At 42.2% G+C, this 27,661-nt stretch overlaps 1 long non-coding RNA gene across 1 annotated transcript in view; it reads left to right on the top strand.

Moving 5' to 3' along the window:
* Positions 1 to 27,309, top strand: part of LOC147261920 (uncharacterized) — a 59,019-nt gene extending 31,710 nt beyond the window's left edge. Inside the window, exons 2-5 of the long non-coding RNA XR_015115897.1 lie at positions 13,226 to 13,334; positions 13,465 to 13,536; positions 19,855 to 20,080; positions 27,091 to 27,309. This is a non-coding gene — a long non-coding RNA (uncharacterized LOC147261920). The remainder of the gene's footprint in view (positions 1 to 13,225; positions 13,335 to 13,464; positions 13,537 to 19,854; positions 20,081 to 27,090) is intronic.
* The last annotated feature ends 352 nt before the right edge of the window (positions 27,310 to 27,661 follow it).

Below are 27,661 nucleotides of genomic sequence, written 5' to 3'. Positions count from 1 at the left end.
TTGAGGAAAAAAAAAAAAAAAAAAAAGATAGTTCGTTCCAACACAATAGAGGACACTGCTGTTATCTTTGCTGTTAGTCGTGTTTTTATAATTGATTTGCCCCTCTAGCACAATAGCTGGGCAATAATGAAAAGCCTGTCATTCCTGTTCCTTTGTGTTGAACGTTGATGAGGTCACTGGCTCAAGGTGGCCAGACTACAGACTGCTTGGTCCACACAGAAACTGGTCAAGGGGTTGAGGATGGAGGCAATCTAGAAAAAATCATAAAGATCAGGCAAACGCAGAAACACGGCAAATTCAACTGATAGATTGAGCAATGAATGGAAATTCTCTTATAAAGGACAATGTTCATGCAATGGCCAATAACAGCTGGGGATGTGGTCAAAGTACAATCCATTTTGAAATGTTTTAACTCCATAAAATGAATACTAATCACAGTGAGTCTTGTCAGAATGGTTTGTTCAGTGATTCAATGACAAGAATTTTGAAATTGTATTTGACAAATGGGGGATATGATCATATATACAGTATAACACAAAATCTAGAATTAAATCCCACTCAGCCACACCTCCCAATACACTAATTCAGCTCGATGAGCGGCATGCAGCAAAATCCTCACAACATGCAGCAGCACAACAAACGAGAGATGAAAAGAAAAACAGTATGATTCGTCTTGTTCTCCTGCTGTCCTGTGGAGGAGTGTCGCCTCTCTTTCACGAATCTCTGAGAAGGGAGGGGATCACACCGCCGGTCCATCTCCTGAGTTATTATGTAGCCTGAAGCCAAGTCATCTATACTGCCAATCATTATTGTCCCCCAGCAGATAGAACTCACAACCTGACTGGCAAACAGCCCTTTATCAAACAACAGAAAGAGCCCTGTGAGGAACTCCTAAACTCAACTGACATTCTCCAGGACGAGGCGGAGGAGGAAGATAAGCTGCAGCTCCTCAGTCACAAGTATGGATGAGATTCCCTGGAGATGCTTAAGGTTTGGGGCAGTATGAGGCTGTCTTGGCTGCCCCACCCCCTCAATGTTACATCGAGGTTCAGGACTCTTCATGTGGAACTCGCAGCTCTGGTTCCCATTTTTAAAAAGATGGACCATTCCAGTAGCATAGGGATCACACCGCTTAGCCTTGGAGAAAAGCTTAGTGCTGGAGAAGAGGCTTTGTCCAATCTCCAATTCAAGAGTAACTCCAATGAGATCACATATACAAGCGGCTGAATTGAATTTCATCTGTTGGGTGGCCGGGCCTTCGAGGTAGGATGAGGAGCTCAGATATTCGCACAGGGCTCAGAGTAGATCCACTGCTCCTTCACATCCAGAGGAGCTGCGCTGGTTCAGGCATTTGATTAGGATGCTTCCCTGGTGTCCTCTGTTGGAAGTATTCCAGGCATGTCCCACATCCATGTAAGAGGCCCCATGGCCCCTGACCTGGGAATGCTTTGGGGTCCCACAGGAGAAACTGGAGTGCATTGCCTGGGAGAGTGACATCCAGGTTGCCCTGCTGTCACCCCTATCCAGTCTGAGATAAGCCAGATAATCAATAGATCTTTTTCTTTTTCTTGGGTCTGATGATGGATATGTCTTATTAACCAATTTGCAACTCGTTCAGTGACTATAGGAGAGGTCCCCGCTGTCTGCTGCCTTTTTAAATAACTGTCATGATCCTTGCTTGTCCCTCTGTAGATGACCGCTACAAATTATTGTTCATGAGTTTGTTTGGGGGGGGGGGGGGGGGGCGAGAGGTTGTGATTTGATTTACTTTTGTATATTAAATGAACATTTCTCAGTTAAGTGCTGTTCGTTTTACCTAGAAAGAAGAATGCACTTTACCTCTACTTGTCTGACAGTTCAGACAGACTAATGCGGCTGATGGGAATCTGACAATTAAACCACTCATCTATTGATGGCAACCTGTAAATAACACCTCGTTTTTGACTCTTTTTGTCAAGTTCTTTACCCTGTAATTGCCTGGAGGCAGCAGTGTGATTCAAGCAATCGTGCTGGGAATCTATCAAATTAATACACCCCAACCTGTCACATGCAAATGATTAAAACAAGAGAAGCCATTCAAGGCATTCACAGAGATGAAGGTAATGAGAGTTTTGATTGAGAGGAGCCATGACATGAGATGTAGTTTTGAAGATTATTTTCATGGCTTTTGGAAACCTTATTTCAGTGCATATCTTATTTTCAAAGACAATGCCTTCAGGATGAGTGGTGGGATTATTAGGAAAGCCAGAGGTAACAAGATGAGAGGTTGTCATTGTGCTTGACAGACAGATGAGTGGATGTGGTTCAGCCAATCTGCCACATCAAGTCACCATCCGAGGATAAAGAAGATTTAGTGAGCTGTTCCATAGCTGGGGCACGCTGACCCACACTTCTGCTTGTGATGCATCCGAAGATGCAGAGATTTGGGGAAAATGTTCTTTGAGGTTTTTATCTCCCTCTCCCTTTATCTAATCTTTGCACATAATCAGTCTCCCCTGCTGAGCAAGAGCACATTCTACAGTCGTGTACATGAAACACAAGGAGGTAGGACTGTCACGACAGCTTGCAGCTCACTTGTGTTGCATGAAGGCAGTAAGAAGCCAAGAAAGCTTGCAGGCTTGTATATTCATCTACTTTTTCACATCTTTGTTTTAAAGCGGCACGTGTTTCTCCAACCTGGCCTTTCTACAACCTGGGAGGGGGAGGGGGTTGCAAGAGGCTACAATTATGGCAAAATCTCCCATCTGGCAGCTCAAGCTCATTTGAATTTAGTCACACATGTAACCAAGAACTGCTTTTTACTCTCCCGTATCTTCTTGACACAGGCCAGTTCTTTGCTTGTGTGAGGAAAGGCGGTCGGCATCCTTGTGCCCGCCTTAGTTTATGACTATCTTGATTAATTGTGGGAGAACATAAGTCTTGTTGAAACAAAGCTCTAGTAATTGACTATACACCCAGGGTCTGCCTTGAAATTAATAACTGTGATGTTTAATCAAGATTTACATCAAACAGCAGGAATGCTGTAGGAATATTTGCTCCTACTGTGCCCTATCAGTCTGATGATATAGGCTGTACTCTATTATTTTTTCTTTAGTATTTCCAGTAGGGATATTACTCAAAGTTATGGAAATAAGCTGATCAGTTATATGTGGTATATCACTACCTGCCTTTGAGGTAACGGTTCTTTAATTAATTGAACAGTAATTAACGGTTAAACTCGGGGATCTTGAGAGAAAGTGAACTTGAAAGGCAAATCTAAACTAATGAGGTTCTGCTTTGAAGTAATGAACTCTCTTGGTTTGGGATAATCATAAGCTTCCGGGCTTTACCTCATTCATCCAGAAGACAGTGAGCTGTAAATGATTGTACAGTAATGTTCTGTTCTTGAACTTTTTTTCTTTTCTTTTTTTTTTTTTTTTTTAAACGACTTTCACTTGCAAGCTCAGTCATTTACTTGGAGATATTACAAGATATTAAAATAAAACAGAATTTTGTTGGACACATTAGGTTTTGATGGGGTAGAACATCCTATTTTTTTGATGACTCAATGGTCTTTTGTGTCCAAGAATCCCTGTATTACTCTACAAATATCAAAGAGTGTGAACACTTCTGTGTATTTGGGGTGATGCAGCACCCTATTGTTTGTCCTCTTTTCCTTTTCTTCCTCCTCTTCTTCCTCCTGCTGAAAGTGAAAGCCATTCTTCTCACCAAATTTCATATCTGCACCTTGAGCACCACCAATGAGTCAAAGTTAGAGCTGCATTAACTTTTGAATTGTATGCCTAATGTTCAAAAAAGAGGCAGTATCGGGTTTCTCAGGTCAATTTAAGTTTAACGCTCCCCTCCGTATTGGTTTCAACGAAAAATGACGACATTTTTTTGCAAATATTTTGTCCAATTTCTATCAAATAAAAACTGGGACTATGGTCCTCTGACTAAACCTCACAAACTACATCAAACTGTCTGTCACAACCAATGAGAAGTAGAAGCCATCAAACATGAAATGAGGTCATATATCTCAGCTGCACTTTGATGTTTTGACACCAGACTGCAAAGTGTGCAACTCATAGAGACCCTGTGTGACGAAATGTGTTTTAGCTAATAAAATGTTGACGTGTGTCCCTAAAACAACTGATTCAGATGTCCTGAAACTACACATGAGAACTTGTCCCGTCAACCATACTGACTTTTATTGAAATAGTTAAAAAGAAATGTTTCTCTGGCCATAAAGCATTTCTAGTCTTCATCAAACGTGGCACAATTTGTGCAGTAGATTTTCAAAATTTCATCCACCACCCCTCATCTAAATGGAAGTAACTGACATCAAATTGGGCATGTGGCCCTGAGATGCCTTCTTCAGACCAAATATTAAAAAAACAAGTTTTATCTGTACTTGGAGGGAGCAAAAATGAGCTCTTGTCTGAGTTACAACCAATCTTACGTCAGATGATGTAAGACGTGCTATCAGTGTTTACAGACAATGCTTTTAAAAATGATCTGATCACATTGCCATGGCGACTCTGTCCTGCTGGACTGAATGGCTCCATAATCTCTGCTCACAACTATATTTTGGAATGACAGCCACCATTATAAACAAACCTTTCAATATGATTTTTTTTTTTTTTTTTTGCAACCCTTTAGGCATAATCTCTACAATTAACTTCACTTTGTCTTTGCTGAAACATTTGAAGTCTCCCTCTTAGCTGTGGTGTGTTTGAGTGTTGTGAGATTCTTGAAGACGGTAGACTAATGCCTTGTTGTTGTTTTTTTGTTATTCTAGTATGAAACTCTAACAATAAACAATAAGTGACAGTGACAAGAATGAATAAAAACACACTCATCTGAATGAAATCAAAAATTTCCATGCGAGTGCCTCTGGATATGAATAGTGAACGCTCCTTGCACACACAGTGAAACTGTGTCTTAGTGTGACACAGGTGCAGACACACTCTCTCTCTCACACACACGCACACACACACACACTCTCTCTCTCTCACACACCAGCTGCCACCTGACTTCCCCAGCAAAGAGAGTGAGGTGACGGTGGTTATTTTAGCTCTGCTGTCATTAATATCAGGTGTACTTTCTCAGCCATGCAGAGGTGCTGGTGGGGCTTAGTCATTGATGGCAAGGGTCATTACATCTCACTGGCTCATGTCTACCCGTCTCTGCCTCCACAGGACACTAACAAACCCTGCTGCCTCCAGTGAACCATCCAACACCAGCGCATCGGGATAGAAAATAGGTGTTGTACCAGTCACCTCTGTGACTGACACAGTTAGACTCCATTAAGAAACAATCAACAGCTCCCTCACCATGGCAACATATGAGTAATAGTTATTAGACCCGTTACCATTGTGGGACTTGTTCTTTTGGGTCATTTCTTCCATCCATCCATTTTCTGTACTGCTTATCCATTGGGGGGGGGGGGGGGTAAAGCCTGTCCCAGCTGACATTGGGTGAGAGGTGGGGTTCACCCTGGACGGGTCACCAGTCCGTCACAGGGCCATCAGGAGCAATTAGGGGCTGAGTGTCTTGCTCAAGGATACTTGGACATGGTCACCGGGGGGGGGGAGTGAGGTACAAACCAGCGATGCTTCATTTGCTTGACGGCCACTCTACCTCTGAGACGTGCCACCCCGGGTCATTTCTTCTAAAAATATAACTGTAAGAAATGCCAGTAAACTATGTCCAATTAACTGTGACGTACAACAGCATGTGTATCGGTAGCAGTTTGGCTCTGTCAACATATTTGCACATTTTGAAGTAGTACTTCAGAGAAGGTTAATGGAGATGGCCAAATTAGGGGGAATAAAACTCCAATTCACAACAAATTTTAAAGCCCACGTTAGGGGCTTTTGCAAGTGTGTTTTAATGGGCTAAATGGGAGGTGGCAGCATCTCTGAATGAGCTCTAATAATGCAAACACTGGAGTCACATGACTGATCAGTTGTTTCTACTCTGTAAATGTGTAAAAACTTTGAACCGTGGCATAGTGTGAGCAGCAAATACAAAAGTTTGAATGAGTGAGAAGTGACAACGTGTGATGTATGGTTGTAAATGTCTCCAAACTCAACCATATTTTTCTGTGTTTGCTGGCTGTCTACAGTAAATACCAGAGACACTTGTCATCGTTTATTCAGCATCTGTTTTTCCGTCGATACAAAATGTGATTACAATTTCAATAAAAATTGATCAGCTATAAAACATAATTATCACACAGCTCCAGTGCTCCTTTTAATCTAAGAAGCTTTGGAATGAAAGTAATCTAGTCTTTAATTTGCGTGACCTTGGAAAAAAAGAAATCATTGAAGAAAAAAAGCTTGTAAAATCAGACTGTCATCAGGTGAATCGATTGAATGGGCAGCAAAATTAAGCACAAAGACGTTACGCATCCGCTTACGTTTTCATGTGCGTGTCATGTCACGTCCATTCTCATACACACACACACACACACACACACGTACAGCTCACGTACAACCATGCAGCGCTTACACTAGTTCATTGCAGGTGTTGCATTTCATGGCCTGCAGACAGATTGCGCAGACTTTTGGTTTGTTGAAGAAGGCAGGGAGGAGTATTAGTCTCCATGCCCTTACGTCAGTGGTCATAACATTTGCCATTACTTCCCCTGCAAGATTCAATCACCAGCACACAAAGCCATGCTTCACGCACAATGAAAGGCGAGTGCTTTTTGTCAGGCATTCGGCAGAGTGAATTGCATATAGAGTGACTCCGAGATAGCATTGTTTCTGGCTGCCATAAAAAATCTATTTAAGGCAAATCTAATCTTCATAATCTTCTCCCTCTAAGGTGGTGAACGGTGATGGGAAAGATTTCCATCCAAGTCCTGGGTGTCTGGTTGGCAGCACACAAGGCTCAGGGATGTAGGAAATTGCTGGGAGCAGAGGATATTAAACTTCAATTTGAGAACACTGATAAGCACCGAATTGGTGATTTATTTAGGCATATTGTCAACTAAATCATCCTTAACCACTGGACACAAGTATATTCAAAAAACAACCATCCTGCTTGCTTTACAATTGTATTCTTTTCCATATCTTCAATCTGACCTGCAGGGTAAATACTGTATGTCCTCACACAGGATAGAGATTCGGTTTGGAACAAATTTTCCTGGTGATTAGTTGTGGTGTAGCCTAGCAACTCTGTGTGTGTGTGTGTGTGTGAGTGCGTGCGTGCGTGTGAAGGGAGATGGAGCGAGTGCAAGCTTTTTCATTTCGTCTTTCTTTTTCTGCTTTCTTTCTTCCAAGCTTAAACGCTACGGCCTCGCTCCTAAAAGGGCTCTGCACATAACTCCACCGTGCATCATTTTTGAGCTTGTAAATGGCGCAGTAAGGAAAAAGGGGGCCTCCTAAGTCCACAGCAGGGAATGAATTATTAATGGGTATAAATCCCAAACAGAGGGATGAGGCCGAGACTAATGTCCGCTGGCATGAGTTTTCTGGAGATGGGCAGCACCTCAAGGATAGCGAGGCAGCCTGGCAGCGTCTCCACACTGTCAGATGAGGACACTAGATCATAGCCATGGCAGGGACACTCAACAAAGATCATCTTCACCTCCACACAACATTGTAAATATTAATGCCTCTTTGTGTGTTTGTGTCTGCTCCTTTATTTTTCTTACAAAACACAATGTCCTCTCAGGGATCGGGAGGGGGTCTTACAGTGCTTCATGTTTTGTTTTAAAGAGCACACGAAGGATTAAGTTGATTCTAAAAGATGTTGAAGAAGTCAAGGAGTCTTTCCAATTACACTAACACATGCAGGTAACTACTCATTCCTGCTTCTTCCTCCGCCTCATTTGTAAAAGAATCACAATAGCAGAGGGTTGGGAAGGAGGGAGGGAAGGATGGATGACACGACTTTTAAGGAAACTGCTAAAATGAAGGAAAATGGAAGTTTGCTCGACCTGTTTCCGTTAGCAGAAAAAAAAAAAAAAAGTCATTGCCGCAGCCTCATGAATTGACTCGGCACCTCAGGCTGCCGTGCTCATGACTCATCATAATGAAAAATCTTCTCACCAAAAAGTCACTGGTATGAAAAAGTAAAGTTTCATTACTTAACTGAAATACAATTTGCAAAGAAAAACGTTCCTATTTGCCCTGATTGCTGAAATAAATGTGTACTATACTGCACTGTGATATATAATAAGCAATCACACAACCTTTACAATTACATGTGGAGGTATGAAATCATTTGTCAGTGTAAGGAAGGAAAGTTGAGCAATTTTAATGATGAAACCATTGAAACTGCATCATTTGTATTGAAATGCGTGACTATATCTTGCTGAATTACTTTAGAACACTTTTGTTATTAATCTGAAAAAAAATTTAAGTGAATACAGTAGCTCTGGAATTAATTTACTGCAGAACAGTTTAACACAATTGGCCGTTCTGCAATCAAAGCTACTTTTGCCACTGAGTCAGAGGTGTGGCTTTAACTGCATGCATGGTCAACTTTGTTATATTTCACTACAATGTGAGGCTGCAAATTCAGCTCCAGAAGTAATAATTCAAATCTTTTCAATTTAGCATCATACTGGCCTGAATGTACTGGCTTGACGAAAACAGAGTTACCGTGCTGGTGAGAGTTGAATCAGTGGATTTTTCTGTTACAAAGTTACCTCTATGACGTAGTTACGGGAGGTTTTAGGTCTGCAGCTTGACCCTCCCGAATTAGCTAGGACAAAAGTAATAGACTGTCCTAAAAGAGATCCAGACGGTGAGCGCGCAGTGTGTATGCATTCACGGTTCCCAGAGGAGAAACCATTAGTGACCTCAGTGACCCCTGGATTTCGATCTCTCTCGTCTGTTGTTGCACCATCAGCAGGTCAGAGTTTATAAAAGGCATTTTTGATAAGCAGAAATCAATAAATCCCAATGACTGCAGTGACATTTGACCTTTCATCAAACTCAATCATCAGGTTGGAATTGAATTTATTCCATGCTTGTGTTAATAATGCAATGCTAACCAGCTACTTAATTTAGCCCTCTTCCATCAGCAGATGTTTGCATGTTGACTCAGCTATGTAAGATTTCTGACTAGACCTCTGGGAGTTGATGTAGCCCCTATGTTGTCTACTGCGTTCAAGCGGAAGAATTCTTGAATGTTACTCAAGGTCAAGATGAGTTTTTTAATTGACCTCTATAGCATTATTTACCCCTCCTCTGCAAAGGAAGTCATGTTTTTAGAATGCCCTAAATCGATGTGGCTGATTTGCACCAAGCCTGGTGGAAGGAAGGAGAATGAGCCAAGGAGGAATCCATTCAATTTTGGGGCAGCCTTGTTCGGAGGCCCGAGGGCCTGCTCTGTGACGACTGACCGTGGGGAACAACATTGGGTGACTGCAGACTGAATTCGCTTGCCTTTGCTCCAACAGGTTATATGGGTCATGGGCTCATCTGATGGTATGTCAGCAACTTAACATTTCATCTGCAAATGTTTCTTTTGGCAGCAGTTAAATGACACATCATGAATAGATGTGATGTTTACTCCATCACCTCGTTCATGAACATGATTTCTTTCTGACAGTTTCACCACCCTCACTGGTGGCCATTTAGCAATGAAGACCCCCACGATCCCGAGCTACTTCACAATGTACACAAATGATGTGTTTTATAACTCTTTTGATTGAGTAGCAACAGAAATGACCAAGACTACTGTGCATTTTACTGCTCAGTCATATTTAGTTCAAAGCTCTGCTGTGCAATTTTACGGCCTCATAATGCTGCCAGCAGTTGACTATTACTGTAGTCGTGTCAAAAGATAATTCTAATGGTGGAAAAAAAAAAGGGCTTCTATTTCTGGCTCATACACGATTCATTGCAGAGCCATTACATTCAAGTGTACAGGTGTTTGCATTTGTCTTGGCACCTACTTGGTCGTATCTATACACTGTTTATATGCATTCAGAATCCCTGTGCTGTGCACTTTGCATCCTGGCAGCTCCATTAAATTTAGTATTGATAGGAAAGAACTTAGTAACAAGGCAAACAGAGAAGCCAGCTGTGCCTTTGGGGAGGTTTGCTTATTAACAGGCAGGGAGTCAGAACACACACGGCGACATAGAGACAGGGATCACTATTGAGCTGTCTGTCACCAGGGAAATTGCCCCTGTCCCTATACTGCAAAACTGTCCATTTCATCGTTAATATCAAATCTTGAAATCATCTGTTCCTTCCATCTGTCAATCATGTATAATAGGTTTTGATTGGACTTAACATGCATTAATTCTATTTACATGAGTTTTTTTGTGAGCTTAAATCTGGAAGATGTGTTTTTTTTTTAAATAATGAGAAAAAGAATGTGTAAAATGTGACATGAATAAAGTACTTCAGTCCTTCCTAACGTATGCAGTACATCATCTCCTTCCTTGATACATTATGACAAGTGGCAACCAATGTTTTCGTGTACTACTGCCACCCTTCTTGGAGAGTGAACAAGTTATCTGCTCCTGCAGACAAAACCCGCTCTCTTACTATGTCTTTTACATCGCTGGTGTCGATCGTTCATCAAGCCTCAAGTAAGAAGCTTGTATTTCAAATGTAAGGAATCGAATGTTCAAAGTTTCAAGAAAAATAAATGGTCAAGTAAAGTAAAAATGCCTGAAGTACACCAATTAAGTACTTGTACTGCGTTACTTCATATCTCTGTTCATTTAGCAGCCTTTGTTCTGTGGCTGGCAGTCGTCACACTGGTGCAATGGAGCCGCCGTCGGAGGGGAATAATGAAGCACGCTGTTTGCTCGGAGAGGTCTGAGGAGATCTGTCACAGCAGGTGAATCCTTTCTTTTCCAGCTGCTGCTAATGAAGCCTGCGAGGACTCTTGGTGGGTTCTCATCTCCACTGTCAGAACAGGCTTTAGAGATTAAGTCGCATAGACATCCAGTTCTCTTTTTGAAGTGAAGTTACGTAAGAACACAGAAGCAAAACCGTACGTCATTCGACCACTACTGCTCACACTCGATAGGAATTTCCAAGTGATTGCTTGTGTGAAATGGGCCGTAGCGTAATCTGGCATCCACTTCATGGAATGTGCTGTATATAATTACGCTAACAATTAGCATGAAGATATTTCCTCATAAACAAACAAGTAGGAGTCCCAGTAGCTGAATGTGTGGCCAAGTCGTGTAGCGCAAAACAGGTAATTAATGTTTTTTTTTTTGTTGTTAATCACTTGTTTGTAAAATGTAAGAAAAGAGTGAAAATCAACCTAAGAAGAGGACATGAAACATAATAAACACACTAAATCTTTGCATTTAAGAGGAAGCTGCTGTCCTTTACCTTCTTATCTTATATTACATGTTTTATACAAGGTCATTTCTTCTTCGTCTTCTCAGTCCGGTATCTAGAATATCCCTCAGCACAGGGGTTCCCGCTCTAACTGTGCAGCTATATTGGCTATTGAAGGTCTTAGTGCATTAGAATAGGGTCCTCTGACTACAAAATTACTTTCATGTGCTGAAGGTTCAGATTAGTGAGGTTTCTGCGCCTGCGAAACTGGGATAATGTCTCTAAAGGTTAACTTTTTTTTTTTTTTTTAATTTTTTATGTAGGTCTAGGTTTCAGCAGCCTCAAAGCCCCAACGATTCAAGGCCCAGTTTTGTCACTCTCATGGTTTTGTCTGCTACCAGTGGGGCCCTAGGTGCACAGTGAAATGAATCTTGGGTAAAGGCTCAATTAAAAGGCCGGATCCCTTGGCATGCCGGGGGCGCTCGGCGGTCTCCCTGGTCTGAATAGAAAGTGTCAGGAGGCACTAAAGCATTGAGCGGTGACCGTCAACTCAGACTGACAGCATGTCATCTCTCTTCTTTCAGCTTCACCAAGCAGTGCCCCCTTCTCGAATCCCACCCCCCGAACACACACACACACACACACACACCACAAACACACACTTATACACAGCACGTCCATATCCCCATCTGTACATACTGTACATTCCAAGTACACACAAGTAAAGCCTCCCCCGCTGTAGCTGTGAGGCTTTTAGTAACTCCGAGTGAGTAACTCATTGACTCAGACAAATATTATCATATTCGCTCATGCTCACTCTCCTCTCCTGCTGATGCAAGTTTGTCCAGTGCACACGAAAACATGCACACACATGTAGCACAGGAATGTGTGTGTGTGTGTGTGTGTAGATCCACACACAATGTAATTAGAGCGTAGGAGTCTTCATGGTTACGGTCTGGTAGCAGTAAGAAAACTCCAGTTAGTCATTATTCTTGCACAAGGGGAATATTCAGTCTTTTCTTTTTTTTTTCCTCTCACCTGAAACTCTGTATAAAACTTTCAAAAATTCTCAAGAGACTTCAGGCAACATAGTTGTCATTGTTTAATGATTACAGCAGCATGTTCCTATCTAAAACTGACCTTGATTCTCTGGAGGTTTTATGCTCCTCTTTTGAGTTTGGGCGCTGAAAGATACAGAAGCTCTTTGTTCAAACACTCATTCAGTGAGGTAAAAGCGTTTAAACGGTTGACCCAAATGTGCCCAACTAAAGCGCCAAACGAATGGAAGCAAAGTGGATCTTGTGGGGTAAATGGCACAATTGCTGCTATTACAAAGACGTTGGGAGCGATGGCACGCTGCCGAGCTGGGGCCGTTTCTTTTCAAGTGGCTGTGGTCACGTGTTTGAGGGCCGCCTGTGCTTGGTGAGAGCCAGGGTCCCTTGATTGGACCACCGATTTAAAGCCCCCTGATTAGAAAGCTTAAGTGGAGCAGCAGACGATCCTTGGCTCCAGTATGAAGATGATGTAGCCTCGCAGAGAAGTATGTACGAGGACAGTTGAAAGAGCTCTACTTTGTTCATAAATTTGCTACAACAACCAGACATAACTTAGCATGTGCAGCGTATTTAATATTTATTTGATGGACACATTTCTAATGAATATTTCTCTTCACGGTGCTTGGATTGCTCTTCTCAACTCGGGATGCACCACTACAACTTTCTCACCCCCCCAGCCCCTGAGGACACTCCAAGTCCTCAGTATTTTCTGGAACTTGGAGCTTGTAGAACCACTTGCATAGTTTTTACACTTATTCCAGTAAGTGCTAACCCTTTTTTTTTTTTTTTCCTCCGAGTTTCATTTTGTTCCCCCAGCATGTTATTACTGTCTGCACAGTGAAGTCAGTGAAAACAAGTCTGGAAATAACTAATGGTTTATTTAGTTGGTCTGTAATTCCCCTCTTGTTTCCCATGTAGTTTCAACCCTGAAAACTGATCCTAATGATAGGGCAGCGGTCATCAACCTATCGAACGAGATCAACTGTTCGATCTTTGAGGCAGTTCAAGTGGACTGTTAACAATTGGGGTAGGTTAGGTTGGACGTAAATACACAGTGTCTCTTTGCTGTTTCTTGCTGTTCACAGCAATGACCAAAATAATAATCTGCTACCCTTCACTGATAGGAAACTCATTTTGCTGTGACCAACGTCTTCTAGATGCAGTTAAAATGATGTGAAAGGAAGTTTAATGTCATCTGCACCGGAGAGCATACAAGGCCCACACGGCAGGTGAGTTCCATATCCGCCTTCAAAAACTGAATCACTGCTGCTTCAAATTCAAATTTTGCTTTATTTCATCACAAAAACAGTAGCAAAACCTTCCTGAGGTAACTGTATCATGAAGACAATTAGTAAAAAGTATGAATTCGGGTTTTGACGCATTTGTTTTTTTAATCAAAACACTCTTCTCTGAAAGGAGGATTTGATCAGCTACAATAAGTCTGACGTGGCCTTAACTAATTTTGAACCCTTTTGTTATACTATCGGCATTTACAGTCTTGTCAAGAGCGAGAAGGGTAACATTAATCATTTTCCAAATAGTTTTTACTAATGCTGGATATTGATTAAAATACTCAATTGAGCTAATCACAATAATATCCTTTGATTTATTACAAGCGATTGCAAAATTAAAATACCACCATTTTGGTTTATGCTTTTTCTCTCTGAATCTGTTGGTTAGATAATAGAGAAACCCATTTTTCCTGTGTTTTAATCTATCAACATCTTAGCTTTGATGAGTAGTAAAACATCTCAGGGAGTTTCTGGATTTGACATTTGTTGTGCTTGTCTTTTGGAGTTGGTTGATTTTAGGCTACCGCTAGACCAGTGACCCCTGTTTGAAATATCTAACGACACCACGATAGCTGTCTAAAGCGCTGTCAGACCTGCCATCACGGCGAGACGCTACGCCACACACACAGACGCTTGTGCCTCTCGATGAACATCTAAACTGAACCGAGGAAGTGGCAGTCAATTGATATTAAATTAAAATGAACACGTAACGGGTTGCAGATTCATCATGGGCGTTAATGTTCACAGCTGTAGGTTTTATGTATTTCTTGCTCACACAATTTATTACATTTACATGAACATACAAATGTAAATCTTTACAAGGGGGTTAAGATTCATCAGGTTGGAAGCGCTACCTTCTTAAATGACTCCAGTAATCATAAGCAGCAGGATGACCATCTGGTCTGGCAAGCTTATTTTTGATGTTAAGTGTCAGACTTGGTAAGAATGTTGGAGACTTGTGATGGCGTGATGAGATGTCGCGTGATTGGACTCCCCCCACAGGCACAAATAAATCATAGATCGACACGTTTGACACTATTATTTTAGACAGGGTTGTTGATTTCCAGAGGCTTGGATGAATTGCTCTGTTTGAAGAAAGAAGAACCATTTGAATCTTCAAATAAAACATCTTTAAAGTGCAAACTCAGACTGACTAATGACTATTGTGCCATGTTAGATAATTTGAATGTAGGATAAGTCGATTATACTCCGTCATAATGCAGAGTGTCACACGAGGGACAGTAGAACACCTAAACTCAATTGCGTAGTCCAGTGAACTAGGTGAACTTACAAGAATCTCCTCTGTCAAAGCTCCAAGTTGTGAAATGTGTGAAAGGGAAGAATACGTTTGCTCGTGTTTTCTCATGTCACTTTCAATTCAGCCTGAAAACTGTAGATGCGCATTGTGAGTGCCAGAGTCACTCAGCCAGTCCTCGCCTGACCACAATAGACTGATGCCTTTAGACACAACTAGTGGCTTAATATTATATTGTACTTAAATTTATTGAAAGACCTTTTTTTTTTTTTTTTTTTTTGAATCTCACACACTAGAATCGCTAGACGTGTCAAATCGAATGGAGATGGATGGCTGCTCGCGGCGATTCAGATCAGGTGGATACAGTTGATTCAGGACAGGTTGACTGCAGTTACTTGAAATATTATATTATAAATGTTATATAAAACCTCACTTTCCGTTCGTGTCTAGCAAGTCATTTATTTTAACAGTTGAGTCACTAATTGTTCAAATATACTGTGGCAAGCAGTTGACTTACAAATAACATTTTAACCTTGCAAGTGCACTGGAAGCGTTGGTGTCTAATCAGTATAAAGTGTTGATTGGAGTAGTTTCACCACTCCAGTAATGATATAATATCTGTCATCAACAGCTCTGGTATCAAATGCCCGTTTGGAGCAGAATCACACGTTGAAATAAATTTGAGAAAAGTCCCACTTACACGTGAGAAAACTCTCACTATTAACACGTTCCCTCTGCAAAAAGTGCAACATCAGGTAAAACCACATTTTACCTGGATTTAGGTTTGATATCATTATCCATAGCAAGAGCTGAGGAGTTGCTGTTGGTATTCAATGGATAATTTCTCTGACCCACAATCCTCTTTGGTTTCCCAGCAACTGGGTGCCTGACGACGTCCCCCAGGAGGGAGATTTGGTTTAGGAAGCAGAGGAAACAAGAGAAAGCTGGCCGGTAATAGGAGACTGAGAAGAAGGGGAGAGATGTTATCTTTTATCATGTATGGCAGTACGAGGCGTGCAGCGGCAGGCTTTATCTAATACAGGTGCTGCAGGATACCTCGCAGTCATCCTCTGCATGAGCTAATAAGAGGCGGTACAGAGAGAATAACGCTCATGAAAGCAAAAAAAAAAAAAGAAGACATAACTCAAACAGCTTGGTAATGTAAGAGGATGTCCACATCCACAAACGTTCCACAGCCCAATATTCTTAGTGCAGGAATTTCATGTTGTTGTTGAAATGATTTTGACGCAGCTGTAATCTCAGATCGAATGCACCGTGTGCTTGAGGCTAATGTGTTGCGTCTCAAAATAAAAGTGAGAGTGCCATGTAAACTTAAAGCTTAAGTAAGGTAGCGCACCCGCGGTCATGTCACCTCTCCGAATCGATTTTGTTGTGTAGAAATAGTGCGACGTTTGATCTGTCGGCTGAACCTGTCAGGACTGGGCTCATCACGCAGCAGCAGTGGTGTGAAGGCTCAGTAAGTGAGTGAAGACCGACACACTGTCCTTGGTCGAGGGGTCGTGGCTGTAGTTGGGGGCGACCGTGTGGACGAGATCGTAGCAAACCACGTTTACAAAATTCAATTTAAAAACAATATTAAGTTGTTTTACCGAGCTTTCGTGGCCTCTGCTGAACCCACATGGATAAGTACAGGACGCTGAATGTCTCATTGTTGGAGAGAGGAGAGCTTCCTCCATGACTGTCAATCTTAGGATATCTGTTTTGAGAATCCGCAGCTTGCATGCCGAGTCCTGACTTGGCAGTTCAAGCTAGCAGGAAATTAGCGCCTTCACCATCATTCTACCACGACTCACCAAAATGATGAACTAAAAATGGGCATAAAAAGATTTGGCATAATGTTACTCTAAAGTCAAAAAAGTAAAAATATGTATGATTAAGTAGATATTTGTGTCATGTTTTATTTTTTTGAATTGAACTTTGCTAATGATGCATTTGTCTGTGTCCATCTTTCACCGATGCTTTATTTTATGAGCAACTTTATGTCACATTGTGTCTAAGAGTAGTGGGTTAAGTAGTGTAATAAAGCTGAAAAGAAGAATGAAGGCACATCCAGTAGAATTTTTCAACTAAATCAAAACTCTTGAATATTCTTAATGTAAGTTAATGAAATTTGATGTTTGCAATTTTATGGTAAAAGTGTGTGGTCATGCAATCACGACAATAATTGATTTAGTTCTGCACACATTAGGCAAACCAAAGCTATTTGATAATGACTGGATCCATAGGAATTCCCGAGCAGACATCTTTATTGACGTGTGCACCTTCTCCATTGTTGCGGCTGCACCACAACACTCATCGATTCCATATTCACCCTGCAGACGACTGAAATCAATCCCTTTTCTTTGTCGCCCAGATCTTCTGCCAAGTCCAAACCCAGCAAATATGTCTTTTTTAGCTGAGAGAAAACCACTTTGTGTTCTCAGGAAGAAAAGGGAGGGGGGAAAAAAGCACACCAACATTGCAGGCAATGTTGGGCTTTTTTTGTTGTTGTTGTTGTTGTTTTTTTTTCCCTGTGGTTCAGCACCCCAATTTGAATTTTTTAATAACACTCAACAAAACATGAGAAGGTAGTTTGCTCCCTTTCAACCCAGCCTACTTCTGGATTTACAAGGCATTTACATTCTAGAGAGAATGTCCTGCTCTCCTGTGAGAGGAAGGACAAAAAAAACATTGTCAGGAAGAAATCGTCTGTAAATGAATGGCAGGGTCACCCGCCACAGTAAAATGTTAATGAGGCGCAGTCGACCGGTTTAGAATGCAGAAGGACTAGAACGAAGCGGGCTTGAATACAGCACGCCATGGTAATTGAGGTGTACTCTCCTTGCCACAACTGCTGAAAACAAACAATATCAAAACATATGGCAATGAGGTCACTGTTGGAAATTGTTTTCACGAAGGAGTCACGTCAACAAAAATCGCATTCACACTTTCAACTGTCATCTCCGAAGGTTGTGACACAACACGTCTTAAATCTGAAATTAGAGACGCTCTTAAGTAGTGAGGAGAACAAAGGTTCTTGTAACTGCACAAACGCAGCTTTCCTCCAACGGTTATACGGCAATGTGAGAGAGAGAGAAACGCCGAGAAATAACAGAAGTGTCAGAAAGGACTCCAGGAAATGTTGCCCGGATTTGAGCATTTGATAGCTAATCTATAAAATTGTGCAGTGTAAGTTATTTGATGTGAAGCCCTCATATGAAAGTTGTTTATTCTGAAGGACACATTCACTGAAATGTCATGTCATATCTAGCTTACACCGCAGTAGGTAAGAACGTGTCACTGCAAGACGTTGATCAGCACTCGATGGACATGTTAGAGAAACAGTGTGACCTTTCTGGAGCTTCTGTGGCTACCAGCTCTTTGGGACGGTGCTAAGCAACGCGACTGCTCGTGTTCACCCTGCACAATTTTCTGTCCTCAAAGAGAGCTTCCCAATCCTTATCACCTCTGAGGGGTGAAAGTCTGTCTGGGATCTTGTTTGATTGTGGCGCTCTCCATCCAACTGCCAAAACAACTCAAAGATGAGCACAACTGCAGAAGGATGCTAGATGGATGATAGACCACCGATCCTAAACAAGATCCATAGCCTGTTAATCCCCCTGATTAAAGTGAAGTCCCTGAACAAATATCATGATGTCACCCATTATGCTTAAGCTAGGTCTTTGAGGAGACTTAATTTGATTTCTTCAGGACGAAAAATTCTAATTTTAGCCATTTCATGTGGAATTTTATGTTAAGAAGAAATGCTAATAGCTATGTCCTGCACAGTCTTCATTATCCAGGATTTGATTCAGAGTCCAAAAGTTAATTACGCCTTCCTTGTAATGTTTCCTACCTTTCCTCTAAATTTCATCAAAATCTGTCCCCTTATTTGAGATATGCTTTTAAGAAACACATACACACACACACACACACAGGTAATCACAATACCTCCTTAAGATAATATAAGATGTTGCTTCTCAGAAGCACAGTTGGGAGAGGAAGTAAACAATAAATAGAATAGGTTAAAAAAGCAGAATAAAATATTGGAAGGTAAGGAGTCATAAATCAAAAGACAATTAATTAGCTCCAGTGCGTTCCTAACCTAGCGCTGCAGTGGCGCCGCAGTCCACACCAGGCTCAGCCACAGAGAACTTCCTCTATCAGTCAGGAACCGCAGCTTAGGACCACATGAGAGTTTGTTCACAACTGTGTTCCACTCGCAACTAAAAGTTTCCTTTTCATACAACGCAGGTATTTAACCCTTTCGGAGTGTCAGTTGTCAGTCGGGAGAAAAACAAATCATCCCTCGTGCCAACAAAGACTGTCTGAATTTGAGTGACTCAAGAACATTTCCTCTACATGTAACTAATTTTAAAACATCTGCCATGGCTATAAGGTTAGGTTAATTGGCTCTCTTTGAGGTTTAATTTTATCCTACATAGACACATTGAAACTTCACTAGTGTTCCAACCAATATAGCTGTAAAATGCTCTCCAAGGTACAGTGTTAGCGTGTTAATTGTAAACCCCTGAGGTGGAGGTTTTCTAAAGGAAAATCAATCATTTTCTAAAACGAGTTATTCAAAATGTGCTTGCACTTAATGAATGTCGTATCTATCATCTGTGGCTCATTAGTCTCCACGTAAGCACAGTCCATCATGGACTCATATTTAGATGATTCATGTGCTCATAAAACAGGGCTATGTTGTTATCTTTGCAAAATAGTTTGTCTGTTGTACAAATGATGATGTGATACTTTATTAGATGCAAGCCAGTCTGTGGTCATTCCATTTTGCATTTCATAATTACCAAATCTATTTGTCAAAGAAATATAGCAGCCATTTCACATTTTCACACATAGCAAGTTTTGTAACTTTTAATTGAAGGGATTAAGGTGCTCTTTAAAAAAAAAAAACAACAACAACTTCCCTCTCATCCTTGTTGCTTGCTGATTGTGTATTGTTTATCAGGGTTGAGTTTGTCTTTTGTCATCATCAGGCTTTAATGAAGGAGTACTGCTACAACGGTCGCATGTACACAATCAACACTGACAGCTTCAAAATATCAAAACATTAACAAGAGGAAGAGGAGAGGAGGAAGCAGTTGAGAGGAGGCTTTTGTATGTGACAAGGACTTCCTGAGAGTTCTGCGTGAGGCCAGAGATCACCTGAGAGAGACTGCAGCCAAGTCTCCATCGACGTGATGAAGCTCTGCTCGTCCTCAGGTAGGTCATTTGATACTGAGTCATTTTGTTTCGGGTCTTTTGGATGTGGGACACCAAAATATGAATTAATGAGCTAAAAAATAAACAAAAACATGGTTCAACAGTCAGTGGATGACGGGCGAGACTCGACCAATCGGTTTCAGCGATTTTTGAATGTATTTAAAGAATTTTATTCTACATTTAGGACAAACATCCTGGAAATAAATTTAAAACTTCACGCTCAAAACATCACATTAACATTGCTTGTAATATTCTCTGCACATCTTCCCCCCCCCAAAATCATCTCATTTTATTCTCAATCAGAATACTTTGTAATGCCTCTGACAGAGCGAGATCACGCAGACTTTTTCAGCTGAGAGGAAGACAAACTTGCATTGCTTTGCACACACACACACACACACACACACACACACACACACACACACACACACACACACACACACACACACACACACACACACAACACCACCACCACAACAACAAACCTGCTACTCACAAGTGATAGTGTGTATTAGAGGAGACACTGAAGAGCCGGTCAGGTTGTAAGTGCTTTGGTCTGTAGTGTGTGTGCCATGACCCCTTGCAGGGTCTATTAGAGGAAATGTCTCTGTGGTCTACATGCCTCCAACCTCTCCTGCAGCCACCGAGCAACATCAATTACACCCACAGCAGCTCCAGCCCATAGCTACACCAGTATATTGCTATCACTACAGGGGTAATTGGTCCACTATAGACTTCCAATTCCTAGCAAGTCGCAGCCTATTTTTCCAGTCAGTCAACATTGGTTCATGTTAAAATTGCTATTATAGCCTGCAGCTTCACTACAGGATGCCATGATTGTGGATGGAGTAGTGTGCGTGTGTGTGTGTGGGGGGGGGGGGGGCAAAATACTAGCAACAATCACAGTGATCAGCTGTGAGATATTGATGTTCACGAGACTGATGCATTTTTGGCACATGAAAGCTTTTTACCACCACATCAAGTCGCGGAATGCCCCCCCACACACACACACACACACATGCGCCATATTCCTGTGATCGCGATGCGGCCGGACCCTCGCAGCGAGCCTTGACTTTAATGTCCTCTTCTGCAGTGATGCACACACGAACTGTTGCTAGGGTGAGACTGGTGACCTTTTCATTTACAGGACAGTCACTCTCTCTCTCCACCAGGCCAGCACCGCAGCTCTAACTAGCCGGACAGTTCTACAGCAGACAGGATGACAACAATAATTAACTCCATTTATCACACAGTCCAGGATAATGTAAATGCCTCGTGTCATTTCTGTTTATAATCCTTCGCTCCACTGATATCAGTCCTGACAGTAAAAGCCCGCACACACACTCCAATACCATGGCCTCACACTTAGATGCTTCATGCCATGCCGTGAAATCATGGAGACACACACTATTTTAATTCTGTTTAATTCTGCGAAACTTTATTTGTATGACACTTTGATCAAAAACAGCATGACAAGCAAAGATAAATAATTAACAGGCTACACATCTTTATTTGCACAATGACGTGCATGCATGCAATAATTAGTTGCCTGCAAAACCGGGAACCTGCTATACTTGAGGGGAATGACATGCTTTGTGGAGCCAAAATGCAGGACCCCACAAGAGACATCCATTGAGAAGTGTGGTTGAAGCACATAATGTTTTAATTCTATGCTAAAAAGACAAAGCAGCTCCACTTCTCCTCTCCCGTCCTGTCCTTTTTTAAGTAAGTCGTTACGCTCGCGGTTGAAGTGAGGCAAGTTTAAATTGAGGTAAAGCTGGATTTAGGTGATAGTTGTCCTGGGTCGCCATAAATCCTATCCCACAAGCCAGTCTTTCTTTACATCTCTGCACCGGTGTGGCTGTGTTGCAACTACACTCGTTGCAGCACAGCTTATATGCCACTGTGTGATCCTCTTGGTGTGCTTGAAACAATAGTAATTGCTAAAATAAACGTGATGTCATAAATAGCTTCAACTAGATGAAGAAACAGTGTGAAAATGCAAAGGAGGGGGTATGATGTGTACTTCCAGGCTTCGGGCGGCTACACGCACCTATGGCGAGATAGTGTGGCATCAGTTAAACACATAAATATCACAAGCATTTAACTCAAGGAAATGAGACCCAACCTAATCTTGACTTTTACATGACCTGAACTTACCTTAACCTCACAACAGTTTGTCCCCCATGATGATTTCATCATAGAGACTCATGGGGACCGTGTCGGGAGCTTTATGTCCCCTCAACATAGGGAATACCTCGTAAATAAATATTCACATGCAAATAGCAGCCCCAGAATGTAGATGTGTATCAGACAAATACCAACAGAGCCATACCCAGCACCACAGAAGAACAAATACCGACACATGCTGCACACACATGGCTACACACACAGAAACACCAGGCCCCTCGGCTAAGGGACTTGGGCCAATACGGATGCCAAGGCCGATGCATCATCTGACGGAGCCAGCTGTCTGTGGGCTGCCCTGATGTGGCTGTCCTCACTGCTCTCTGAGAGCCCCTTGCTCCGGGGGGCCTGGCTCGCTCTGACACACACAGGCAATCTTGCCTTCCCTCCCTCTCAAGAAACAGAAGACACGCAACGAGCAACAGGTTTAACCGTTAGCCCATGCTGGGATTTCAGCTCCCTGTGTGAAGCATTAGTGGCAGAGCAAAGCTAACATGGTTAGAATGAGCAGTACGTTCTGTGGGGTGTCATTAGTTCTCAGTACCACACTAAAACCTCATTTCTCATGAATGATGTTACTACTGAACAATCAGATGTTGTAAGGTGCTTTAAAACTGTTTTCTCTCCCGCTATTACGTCTTTCGACTGTCTAGGAAACTGTTTTTGTGTGAGATGAAAGGAATCAACTCAGCAGCGCACAATGTAAAATGAAGTCTGAGGTTCCTTTTTTCTTTTGGTAATGAATAAGCCTCTAAGTGCACTGACATCACAACAAGAGGCAGATTAAATTCAATGCAACTGTAACAAAAGCAAAATTGTAGCATCCAACAATGAATAGCTTTAGAGACATTAGCTGGTTTCTGTAATATTTTATTTGCAGCAACACACAGGCGACTGTGGGCTGTAATCAAACCTACAAACCTGTCTGCTTTTGCTTGGCAGCTGCTAAAAATCCAACTCACGTCATACCAAAACTAACAGGAGCACATACATACATACATCCTCTCTGTCCATTCCCAATCCAGCCCACATTATTTTACCTAAATCACTGTCATAGGTAGCTGATTTGACTGACAGGCTGCAAAACTTCTAGGCTGAAGGAGACTGAGCAGTCAAATGGGCTGATGAGAAGGATGGTCAAATGCAGATTGGTATCAAGGAGGGAAAAGAAAAAAATAGAATTGGATTGGGATGAAGGGCAGCACGGTGGTGCAGTGGTCTGCACTGTCGCCTCGCATTAAAAAGGTTCTGGGTTCGAGCCCCGGCCCGGGGTCTTTCTGTGTGGAGTCTCCATGTTCTCCCTGTTCCTGTGTGGGTTCTCTGGGTACTCCAGCTTCTTCCCACCGTCCAAAGACATCAAGAGGGGACGAGGCTGATTGATTCTCTAAATTGACCGTAGGTGTGACTGTGAGTGTGAATGGTTGTCTGTCTCTATGTGTTGGCCCTGCGATGGACTGGTAACCTGTCCAGGGTGAACCCCACCTCTCTCCTGAAGGCTGCTGGGATAGGCTCCAGCCCCCCCTGTGACCCTTAACAGGGTAAGTGGAAGAAAATGGATGGGTGGATGGATGGATGGATGTCTATTCAAAGAGGAAATTTCAACCAAATAGGAACTGTCCTTGCATCTGGATGAACCTCCCACCTACAGTACTGTATATGTGCCTCCCTTCCTATCTCTGCTCTCTCTGTCGGTCACCATCATATCACACTGGTGCACAAAGTGAGCAGAGTGTTGCAGACACTGGTTATTGCACCTCTGCAAAAAATACAAACCTAAAATTCTGTCTATCATTGGCATCCGGCTGAAGCAAATCCAGCCGATGCACCAGAATCTTTTTAAATTAAATTTGACAACATCATAAAAGAAACAGATAAAAAGCAGAGTACGTGTGATATATAGAGTGCGTGCTTGCAGAATGATAAACTTTGTGTCGTGTCTCCTATCTGCCCAACATGACAGCTTGTCTTTACTGAGGTTCAATCAAAAGTGAGATTTATCTGCATCTTTGTATTCATCTGCAGCTTGTGGCCTTGAGCAAACCAGTACATTCTTTACTGAAACAATACGATTTTTTATTATAACTACCATTATTGTTGTTATGGACCAACAAGAGAAAATTACTTGGACATCTGACACTGAATATGTAGGCGACTTCACAGTTGCCATGATGCCACTATGATAGATTTTGAGTGGATGTGGGCACTTTTTCCTGTTAACAAGTGTTAACACTCCAGTGAAATCATTTGGGTGTAAAAGCTCAGACGGTTCTGTAAGCCAATAAAGCGCAGGCACCAATTCATGGTGGATGGAGGAGCTCCAGGTTTTGTTACAGATCACAGGCTGCCTTCCCCGGATCTCATGAGATTTGTTAATTTGAGCAATTGATGACGAACTTTTCTCTCCATGTGTGTTTCTAATAAGAAGGAATGTGTTTGAAGGCTCATTGTTAGGTGACAAAATCCCTCTGAGGGAGTGTTTCTATTACTGTTTGTTTATATGAATCAAGTGTTTGATCAGAAATGGATTTTGGTCAAGGTGAAGCAAGAGAGCAGCGCAGACCAAACACGGTAGCTACCGAGGTTAGACACAAGTTCCTCTTGAGGGCAAACAACGCAGAGGCCTGTTGCAGGGGATGATAATTGAATGAAATAGAGATTGGATTGGAAGCTCCTGTCACTGCCAGACACATCGGCAGGTTGATGTCTCGTCGCTCCGAGCCCCCAGGGTCTGGCTGGTGAGAGAGAGAGTGAGCGAGAGAGAGAGAAACAGGCTGTTTGGATGATTCTCTGCTTTGCTTTTGCCATTAAACTGTCCTGCTTCGAGCAAGTGGGTAACACATGGACAATCATATTTATTCAGCACAATTATCCCCACGCAATCTTGCTCTCTTTCTCTCTCACTCTCTCTCTGTCTCAACTGCCACACACTCAACGATGCGCACACACACACACACACATATATTGCGTAAATCCAAGTATATCTGCACACACCAATTCTCACACTGAGCAAAAACAAAAGAAGGAATGGGAACCCTTTCAGTTTTAATTAGTCGCTGCTGCTGTGTTTTGGAGGCGGTGCAGGGGTCAACAGTAATTGGGTTGTTTTTATATTGAGGCATTCAGAGCAGAACGGAGGGATATGGGTCACAGCAAAAAATGATTCCAAAAATCCCACTGCCTGCTTTACTTCCTCTTTTCCATAGCACCCCCCCCCCCCCCCACACACACACACACACACACACACACCCTGTCTGCCTGGCACTGACACGTTAACTGGGAGGACTTGTGAATCCTGGCAGGCCTGGTAGCTGGAGAGAGGCCACAGCTCCACCCTCTCAGCGGAGCTCCAAGTTAGTTCTCACCAAGACCAAATGGAGGAATCTGGAGAGCTCGGCAATGCCACAAAATAGCAGGCGTCTGGGAAAATAGAGGGTGGTGAGGACTCAGAATGAGACAGAGGAAGTGAAGTCTCTGGTAGCTTTGCCAGAACTTTATATTCACCAGCAGAACCAGGAGCGCCAAAGTGTTGAGCGCCAAGCCAAACTGAGAGGAGCCAGTTTGGGAGCATGGAGAGGAAGATGATGGACACGGTTAAGATGACGGAAATGATTCAGTGAGATTACTGCTGAGGAAGACAGACACATCCAGATGGTCAGCTCAGTGGCTTTCAATAAATTATTTATCTTTCATTTCATGGTGCCTGCAGCTTAAAATTTTAGCATTCATGATTCAGACAGGAGGAGTGACTACTCTCTCCCAAACTCGTGTTTTTTTGACTATTGCATCCCATTAAAATAGAAAGTGTGTATAAATTACACTCGGCTACATAATGAATGCACATAGGCTCTCTTTGTAGCGAAGTACTTCAGAGGTATAATACAGTACAGCAGGACAATAGTGGAGTTTTCCAAGCTGATTGCACTAGACAGGTTTGAGTGCTATCAAAATGATGTTGGAAGCACCACTTTCTGAGAGACACGCATTAGGACTAAATGGCCTTGAAGGACTCTGATATTGCGAGGCTGGTCATGATAAACGATCAAACCCAAGAAGCTGTCAGCTTTTAGTCTCTGGAGACATATTCAGGTCCATCCTGAATAAGCTATTGTTTTTAAATCTGTATGAACATGCTTTTAAGCAAGCTTAGCAGCCAAAAGCTGAAGAAGTTCTGAGCTCAGGATTCAGACTTTTTTTTTCTTTTTCTTTTTTTCCCTTCACACTGACAAATCAAAGATGTGACTCAGCGATGATTATACAGCCATGCGGACCAGGAGGGTTTCCCCTTGGTATGATTAAACCAGGAGGTTCTGGATGGGAGGTGACACGAGCCGATTGATTATCTGACTGTTTTGTTGCTCAACCCAAGACCCAACGTTTGTTGTACTGTGCTTACCTGAGCCACGGACCTGCTGAATAAACGGCAAAGAAATAAAATGATACAAACATTCTTCCGACATTCATCTCCTACTACCCGCGTTGAAAGAAGCAGCTGAATCACAAACATTCTTACAGTGAAAGGAGTCACAGAAAATCCTGATCTAGCCACATTATTACATTTGGTTACAGCTTGCATTGTAAAAAGAGCAGTTCAGGATTCTGAGCCTGTGTAAGACCAGTCCTTGAAACATCTTTGTTATCTTTAGAAGTAATGAATCTGTCTAGCTCTGTATTACATTTTGGGGTGTTAGTGGACCTTCTAGTCTTTGTCCAGTATTGTGAGATTAGATCAGAGATTCCAGCAAATGTAACTTTTGGCTCCAAACAACTTCTACTCTATTTGTAAGACAAGTTTTTGGTTGTTGTTTTTTTTCTTGTCTGTACAGTTTACAGATGTCCGGCCAGCCACTGGTGGAGCGTGTCAAGGTGGCTGAGAGCAGGACAGAGCAGGTGTGTGTTCGCTTTAAAAGAAGGTGCGATAAGTAAACTAGTGGAGCAGACAGAGAGAGGGGGAGCTGCTGAACTGCAGAGTTAAAGGACTGCTGAGGCATTTAGTGAAACTCCGCATGAGAAGAAAATCCTGGAGATGAACTTCATACTGGCTGGTTAACATTAAGTTCTCACCCATTTCGCCTTGAGCAGTAACTGTACAACAAGATTAGTTAGATTATTTACTAATTAGTCAAGTCAGTTCCATTTTTATTTTGTATTCACTTCGCTCCTCTGTCCTTGTGCTATAGGGGCCGTCCACACGGAGACGAGTTTAGGAGTATCCGCAAAAGTTGTGGGTTTTTTTTGTTTTTTTTTCGTCATGTTGGCGTAGCGTCCACATGGTACTGGCATTTTGGGTGCTCCAATACGCTAATTTTTTTTAATCGGCTCCCAGAGTAAACGAATCTGAAGATGCCACTCACATTTCCATGTTTCCAACCCATATCCGTCCCCTCTGAGACGATG

The sequence above is a fragment of the Aulostomus chinensis genome, chromosome 5, assembly GCF_037954235.1.
Source record: "Aulostomus chinensis isolate RoL2024-O1b breed Wild chromosome 5, RoL_Achi_v1.0, whole genome shotgun sequence".
Taxonomy (NCBI): domain Eukaryota; kingdom Metazoa; phylum Chordata; class Actinopteri; order Syngnathiformes; family Aulostomidae; genus Aulostomus; species Aulostomus chinensis.
The sequence above is the reverse complement of the archived record's forward strand: the minus strand, read 5'-3'. Positions and strand labels throughout refer to the sequence as shown.